This window comes from Prionailurus viverrinus, chromosome D3 (assembly GCF_022837055.1).
Source record: "Prionailurus viverrinus isolate Anna chromosome D3, UM_Priviv_1.0, whole genome shotgun sequence".
In the NCBI taxonomy this organism is placed as follows: Eukaryota; Metazoa; Chordata; class Mammalia; order Carnivora; family Felidae; genus Prionailurus; species Prionailurus viverrinus.
In genome coordinates this window covers 28,218,223-28,227,018 of record NC_062572.1, presented here as the reverse complement: position 1 = coordinate 28,227,018, position 8,796 = coordinate 28,218,223, and positions in this window count along the sequence as shown.

Here is an 8,796-nt window from a genome sequence, read left to right as displayed (position 1 = left end):
CCTGTTTCAGGGAGAGATCTAGCTCCACTAATGTTCAGCAACCAGTTAATATGCAAACATTAGCCTGAGACATTGTTTCCCATGCAATGTCAACAAGGTTGAGTTGTTAACCCATGTTTACTTCCATGGTCATAGCATTACTGTCTGTCTGACGCCGTCAATGAGAACTTTTCACACGTGGAATAAAAGAGCATATGGCGTAGCATCTTACACTTTTCCATTATACGGGTACACTGAATAAACTTCCATCAGTATTGAATTTGCTTAATGATTGAATTTCCACAGTACCTTCCATTGATTTGTTTGCGGGGTGCACCCTGGGGTGCGGCAGAATGCTGTTTTTGTCACCCGCTGCTGGGGGTGAGGTGTGTGTCTTCTTAAATGAGGAACACATTGTCTTTCCATATCCATCTCATACCATTCTGGGGAATGCATTCACACAATGAGAGCTAGTGGGCACCTGGCCGGCAGAAGATCACAGCGAAAGTAGTAATGACTTATTCACAGTTCAAACTTTTGATCTCCTGTGCACAAGCTGATCCTGCGCTCCAGGATCTTGCGGTGTGCACTTAAAAAACCCAGCAGATATGGGTGCCTGGGTGGCTCAGTCGGTTAAGTGTCCTGACTTCAGCTCAGGTCGTGATCTCACAATGCCTAGGTTTGAGCCCCGCGTCAGGCTCTGGGCTGACAGCTCAGAGCCTGGGGCCTGCTTCAGAGCAGGGCCCGGGGACCCCTATCTTATAGTTGCCAGCATGGAACCTTAGAGACCTTCAGAGATTCACAACACCTATGAGCGATGGATCTGGGACAGGAATGCAACGGGTTCCTGGGGACAGAGATCCCTGAACCCCCAAGCAAGTCCTTTGGATCATGCCCTTGACTCCTGAACCAAGGGCTTCCCTCCTTTCAATCCTCAACTCCTCCTGCCCCAACGTTCCTCCTGGAGGAGGCGTCTGAGCCAAAAAAGCGGACTGAATCGCAGCTCAGCCTCTTCTCTGTGTCTACCAATCCCTGACCCAAAACATGACACTGTTTTCCCCAAACCAAGCCCCACTGAAGGAGCAGGGGAAGCCAAGCCGTGCACATCCTGCCCCCACACCTTCACACCATCAGCCGCCTCGTGTGGAGCCTTCCCCAATGGCCAGTTGAGCACTGTCAGTGGCCAGGCATCTGCTCGGCTCCCAAGCTGACTCAGAAGCCAGGACATCCCAAACCAACCGTCACATGACGGCTCTACCAAGAATTAGGTTCCCTTCAACTGGCCAACCCTGGCGAGCAGCTAATGTGAACCAACTGGGAACATGGCCTGTTGGGCTGGTGCTTTGGTGGTTTATTGAATGAAGTCTGGGACTCTCAGTGTTTCACTGACTGTTGGTCTGAGTAACTGTCCAAGCAGTGTGGGCTAAGGCCCGCCTGACAGCAGGGAGGGGTTGTACTGGCTCTGAGAAGGCACCTTCCCTGCTCCTTCCTTTCTCCCCAAAATCCAGGCTCTAGGACTCCTCATCCATCCCTAGACCCTGCAGGGACAGGGGACAGAGTCCCATCTCCTCTTAGACGGTCCACTCCTTTCCCACAGCCTGTGACCCCACTCCAGGATTTTCCGAAGGATCCCCAGACCCTCACGACCTCTGCTACCAAATGTTTATTTCATGAACCTGAAAGAACTGTCCCTTCTCACCACTCTCCCAGGCAGACAAGACCAGGAGAGAACGCTGCTTTGTTCTGGATTCTTTTGGCAGAAGGCAGAGGGGAAGGACTGTGGGCAGGGGTGTGAGGGAGGGCAGGGGGGTGGTGGGGAAAGGGGAAGGGACAGCATTCTTGAACATTCCTGCAGAGACGAGCAGAGCCAGAAACCCAAGGAAGGACCTGGTGTCCAGAGGGACGCAGGCCCAGCTGCTGATGGGCGGCCCAGAGCCATGGAGACGCCCAGCTGCACCCTCCACAGAGCCCTCTCCTGCCTGGGCATCCTGAGCGTTGGGGACTTGGGGGCAGCGGAGGCAGTGCCCTTAGCTGGACACAGTACACATGGAGCAGAACAGGGAAGATGGGCCCCTGAGCCCGCGGACCCGGAGACCCAGCACCTGGGGGGCAGGGAGAAGGCTGTTCCGACACTGGCCCTGAGTCTTGGGTCCTGTTAAGGGGACCTTGTCTAACCTCCTGTGCTGAGGCCACCAGCTCATGCGGGTCACATTCCTGGTTTCTGTGCCAACCTTTGTCCCAGCCTCTGAAACTTTCTCTTCCAAATGTCCTTCCCTTCCACTAGATGCTGCTCTACCGTCCCTTACAACACCCCCATTTCTGACTCCTATGTCCTCGTGTGGACGAGGCACGGAGGTGATCTGGGGAGTCCTCCCCATTCCCTGGAAGGTGAGTGGAGATCCGAGTGTTTACCTGGGCTCCTTGATATTATGGTGACAATAATATCTAGCTTTCCAGAGCTAGAGCTGGAAAGGCACTCAGCCTGAGTCAGGCTCTTTTCACCTGTCAGCTTCTTAACCACCCCCAGGCCCCTTGAAGTTAGTTCCTGCCCTACATTTCCTGGAAACTGCACCTCAGAGAGGTGACGCGACTTGCCCAGAGTCACACGGCACGTGAGTGGACAGGCTGTGATTTGCACCGAGGTTCCTAGGTTCCCAACACCAGAGACTGAACCACTTTTCTGTCCCATTGTCTAAGGCAGTGGCTAATGATTGAGTGCCTTCTATGTGCTGGACAGCAGCCAAAGCTTAGAGAACGGAGATAAATAAGACAGACTCACTGTGTCCCCTCTCCTGGGAACCTAGCCCCCACATGTCCCCAGCATCTAGCACAGAGCTTGGCACAGACTGAGGCCTCAGTCAGTGACGAATAAATGAACAGGTATTGGTTATACAATAAGCACTCAAGTCTGAAGACTTTTTGTGGTCCATCCCAGGGAAAGTGCAGGACAGACGATGTCCTGGGACCTCACGTTTTTCCCATCCAGGCATCTGTCTGGGTCCTCAGACATCTGTTCGGGTCTGTTGGCTTAGCCCCACTGGACCATCCCAAAGGCTCCTCCCGGTCCTGGAGTGCCGCTCTCTGTAAAACAGTGGTTTAGGTGACTTTTCCAGTGGCACATGCTTCTTCTTTTTTCCCAGTGTTTCTCGGTTTCTTGGGGGCCTTAAACGGTATAGAGAATATGTTGAGTTCTGTAGATGCCTCCCCCTGAAAAGCACACATGAGCCTGTAGTTTACATCCAGTTTCAGAGGCTTCCTAGACCCTAAGTTAAGAATCTCAGTTGTAGAGGATCTTGAAGACCACAGACATTCAAAACCAACAGAACCGCATCTCAAAGGGTGCCATGGATTCAATCAGAAAATTCGTATCAAATTCCCGCCATGTGCTGTGTATCATGATGGGTTTTGGGGACCTCAGGGGACAGCTTCAGCATCCAGGGGAGTCAGGAGGCAGCTCCTGGGAAGCAGGAATCCAGTCAGCAGCCTCTGGGCTCCCAGGCCACGCCTAGAGTGGCCTCCAGTGGCTTCCGTAGATTCCCACGTCCCTGAGGCACCTGTGACTTTTCTCCCTCCTGGTCCCTCTCCATTAGAGTCCTCGGGAGCAGGCTTATCCAAAGATGAAGGTGGACGATTCTGAATGTAGGCACTGTCTTTAGTGCTTCTGCTCCAGAGTATATCCCACAGGTGTGCAAGTTCAGCTGCCAAGTTAGTGTTACAAGTTCAAAGCTACCCTCGTCCTAACTTCCTCAACAAAATGTCAGGAACCTCTTCCTCTTCTTTTTGTTGCTAACAATAATAATGACAACCACCAATAATAACAAAAGATTTAGCCATTCATTGGGCACATGTGTATTTCCCCTTTGGGGGCACCTGGGACTATGGGGTGAACAAGATCTCAGGTGCCCAGGTGGCTGAGGGGTAGGGGTGGGGACAGGATGAGTTGATGCCTGGCCACAAGTGCCAATCTACATATCGTAGGGTCTGAAACTGCCAGACTTTTGAAGACCGCTTTGAGGAAAAAATTAAAACTGCAAAAACAAATTTCGGTTCAAAAGTGGCAAACTGCGGCGTTAAGAAAAAGTCAAAATATTGGCGACATTACAAAACCCAGAAAACAATGCTTTCCTGTATTGCCTGCCAAACGTATAACACTTCTTCTTATTTTTTTTTAATTTAAAAAAATTTACTTTGATGTCATGGTCTTTGATCGCTTCTCCATAGGGCAATGCTTTTTCTAATATGTTCTAAAGAACAAGTAAGCTAGGATTGCAGTCTTTCTTCTAACATAGAAGATACCAACTTGTTCTTTCTTAGTTTAGAAAGCAATGTCAGTGTTGGGGCGCTTGGGTGGCTCAGTCAGGTAAGCATTCAACTCCTGATTTCGGCTCAGGTCATGATCTCCCAGTTTCGTCAGATCGAGCCCCATGTTGGGCTCTGCGCTGACCCTGCGGAGACTGCTTGGGATTCCCTCTCTCTCTCTCTCTCTCACTCTCTCTCTCTCTCTGCCTCCCCTGCTAGTGCTCTGGCTCTCTGAAAATAAATAAACTGAAAAACAAACAATGTCAGTGTCGCATATCATCATTTGTAGCACCATCTAAAATTTTGAGATTGTTGCCAAATTTGGGAAGGACTTTCCTGAACTTCTATCATTATGTGATAATGTCCATGATGTGAGCATTTTGAGTGTTCTTTGTGAACTGATTAACTGTTAATACTCTCTGAGGTAATCACATTCAGTAACTAATTGGTCATCAATGTAAATTTGTAAAGAGTTTTCTATTATCTTGATTTTGTGTGAAACCAGTCAGTCAGAACTTTTTCTATTCCTTCAATAGGTTAAGATTTACTCCACTTTCTTAAGTTGATTATGAAATAATCCAAGAGCCTAATCTTTGATTCTATTTGAAATTTATCTCTTCCTCTTCATGAATGGTGACTTTTGATATGAAAACTTTGTGTTAGAATCCTCATTGTTTGGTGCATTGATAACGATATATGCTGCACTATGAGCTTACTCCAGTAGGAATGGATACCAGCATAATTCTGTTGGCTCAATATGTCCTAACTGAGCACTCCAACTTGTTCATTAAGGAAAAAGTTCAATCCTGAGTATTTGGGGCCTGAAAACTGTGGCAAAAAGGTATTGGATAGGAAATGTTTTCCCTTGGTGATTAAGGACACACACACACACACACACACACACACACACACACTACATATCCATTTTCTCCATCATTTCCTAAAAGGGAGGCCATCTTAATACACAGAGTAAGAAGGACATAACTTTAGAAAAAACGAACCATAGCCCTTTCCAGGCAGGGACAGTTGGTAACTTGTAACACTGGTTTATGGATCTCAGTCTTGTTCCATTACCTCCTAGCTGTGTGACCTTGGGTAAGTAACCTGGCCTCTCTGTGCCTCACTGCCTGCTCCAGGTCCTTGGGAGGATGAAGCAATCTAATCAGCCACAAGCTTAAACTACTGCAGCTGGTAGTTGCCTTTGTTGTCATTTACGGGCCAACAGTGCCACTCAGTGTCCTCTCGTTCAGGCTTCAGACAGGCCGCTCCTGCGCAGCAAAAATGAGTGGGAACCTTGTGCATCCGCCAAGGCTGAGGCCCCAGCAGAGGGAAAGGCCATAAATGTTCACGGAATCCGGAATGAAGTTGGACCTCCCCCTCACACTCACAGCAGAAATTAATTCAGGGGCGCCTGGGTGGCTCAGTGGATTAAACATCCGACTCTTGATTTTGGCTCAGGTCATCAGCCCCACACAGCACGGAGCCTGTTTGGGATTCTCTCATTCTCTCTCTCTCTCTCTCTCTCTCTCTCTCTCTCCCTCTCTCTCCACCAGCCTCTGTCTCTCTGCCCCGCCCCCCCCACTGGAGGCTCCCCCCACCAAAATAAATAAATAAATTTTAAAAAGGATTAAGATGGTAAATTTCATGCTATGCGTATTTTAGCACAATTTAAAAAATGAACACAGCAGTACCACAAAGGACAACACAAAGTTAAAAGTTAAGACACAGACTTTAAGAAAAAACATTTGTAACTTATACGCAAATAAGCCCACAGACTATATATATAACATTTCTCTATAAATAGGAAATGATTAAAGATCAAGTGACAGAAGAATAAAATACAAATGGCTTTTAAATATATGCAAATATATGCAATCTCACTAATAATTTGAGAAAAAGAAGTTAAAAGGAAAAATTATTTCTCAATCACCAAATTGACTAATTATGATTGATCATATTCTCTGCAATCAAGGCTATGGGTAAGTAGGAATTCTCATATACTGATGGTGGTACCCTAAATTGGTGATTTCTTTTTGGAACGCCAATCTTTCATTTTTACCAAAATATTAAATATCCACACCTTTTCCTTCGTATTCTATTTCTAAGATCAATCATTGAAGAAAAAAATATAGCTTATGTAACAACCAATGAATGTATAGCTTATGTCCCATTCAGTATTATTGATAATAGTACATAACTGATACCAATGTGTCTCTCAATAATAAATAAACGTTAAAAAATTAAGAATTAAAAAGGAGACATCATTATAGGTACAGCAGGTATAGAAAAGACAACAAATGGATCTTATGAACACATTTATGCCAATACATTTGAAAAATGTGTACCAAATGTACAAAGTCTTTGAAAAACACAAATTTCCCAAAGGGATTCTTTTTTTATAACGTTTATTTTTGACAGAGAGAGAAGGGGGGGGCAGACAGAGAGAGAGGGAGACCCAGAATCTGAAGCAGGCTCCAGGTTCTGAGCTGTCAGCACAGAGCCTGACACAGGGCTCGAATTCACAGACTGTGAGATCATGACCTGACCCAAAGTCGGAGGCTTAACCCACTGCGCCACCCAGGTGCCCCCAAAACTGATACTTAGAGAAATGTGACCTCTAAATAGTCTTATAGCCATTGAATAAATGTAATCATACTTTAAAAGCATTTTTTTTCTGTCTGTTTCTCTCTCTCTCTCCCTCTCTCTCTCTCTCTCACACACACACACCCAGACACACACACACTCCCAGACACACACACACACACACACACACACACACACACACACAACGGAGCATTACTCGGCAATCAAAAAGAATGAAATCTTGCCATTTGCAACTATGTGGATGGAACTGGAGGGTATTATGCTAAATGAAATTAGTCAGTCAGAGAAAGACAAATATCATACGACTTCACTCATACGAGGACTTTACGACACAGAACAATGAACACAAAGGAAGGAAAGCAAAAATAATATAAAAACAGTCAGGGGGACAAAACATAAGAGACTCTTAAATATGGAGAACAAACAGAGGGTTACTGGAGGGCTTGTGGGGGGATGGGCTAAATGGGTAAGGGGCATTAAGGAATCTACTCGTGATCATTATTGCACTATATGCTAACTAACTTGGAAGTAAGTTAAAAAAATAAAAAATTAAAATCTGGAAAAAAAAAGAAAGAAAGAACCGTTTCAGGGGCACCTGGGTGGCTCAGTCGGTTGAGCGTCCGTTGAGCATCTCGCTCTTGATTTTAGCTCAGGTCCTGATCACAGGGTGTGGGATAGAGATCTGCGTCAGGCTCTGTGCTGAGCATGGAAGATGCTTGAGATTCTCTCTCCCTCTGTCTCTCTCTCTCGCTCTCTAAAAACTGGAAAAAAAATAAAAATAAAAAATAAAAGAAATAACTGTTTTAGAAATGTCTTTAAAAAGCAGTCTTTGTTTTCTCTCCACAAGGAAGGAGAAATATGGTATTGCATGTGTGGCGAACTTGGTATATGTGGGTAAAAGTGAAGAAATCTGCCTGGTTGGAACAGAGGATGTATTAGGGGCATATAGAAATAAGATAGGAGAAGATGGGGGTGCCTGGGTGGCTCATGCGGTTAAGCGTCCCACTCTTGATCTTGCCTCAGGTCTTGAACTCAGGGTTGTGAGTTCAAGTCCCTTGTTGAGCCTGCTTAAAAAAAAAATAGGAGGAGAAGATATGGTTGTTTAATACAATCAAACAAGATTGATGTGTTGAACAGAGTTGGTGGCTATGGAAGGAATGTTTGGAACTGTCAGCCCAACAGCTGACACACAGATCCATGGGATCGATGATGGATGGATAGACAGACTCATAGACACACAGATGAGGGGATGGATTTCATCTTTGACAACTTGTTGGGAAGGTAAAATTATGAAGGTCACTTAGCCATAAATCTAACAGATTTTGGGAGCACCTGGGTGGCTCAGTAGGTTAAGATTCCGACTTTGGTTTGGGTCATGATCTCACAGTTTGTGGGTTCAAGCCCCGCATTGAGCTCTGTAGTGACAGCTTGGAGCCTGGAGCCTGCTTCAGATTCTGTGTCTCCCTCTCTCTACCCCTACCCCACTCATGCCCTGTCTCTCTCTCTCAAAAATAAACAAACATTAAACAAAATTTAATCGATTTTCTCAGAGGCTGAATTTAGTGACATTGAAAGACACACCCCAAGCCAGGCACAGAGTCCCTACATGAAAACCAATTGTGAACCGGATAGTATTTTCTTCAGGACCATCCTCAGCTTCTTCCTGTCTTTTCTCTTCTGCATCTATATTGGTTTATTCCTCTTAACTGTTCTGCAGAGCCCATCCGGCATGGGCGATACAGCTGCCCAGAGACCACAGTCAAGTATGTGAGTGATGGGCAAATGTTTACAGTTCTATAATGTGACGTCCCAAAAAGTCATTCTGAAATTTCCTGATCATTACTAGTGAGGTCATATGCATGATGAAAACGCTGCCATTCCTGTCCCCCCCACCCCCACCAAAGAAGATGTCCT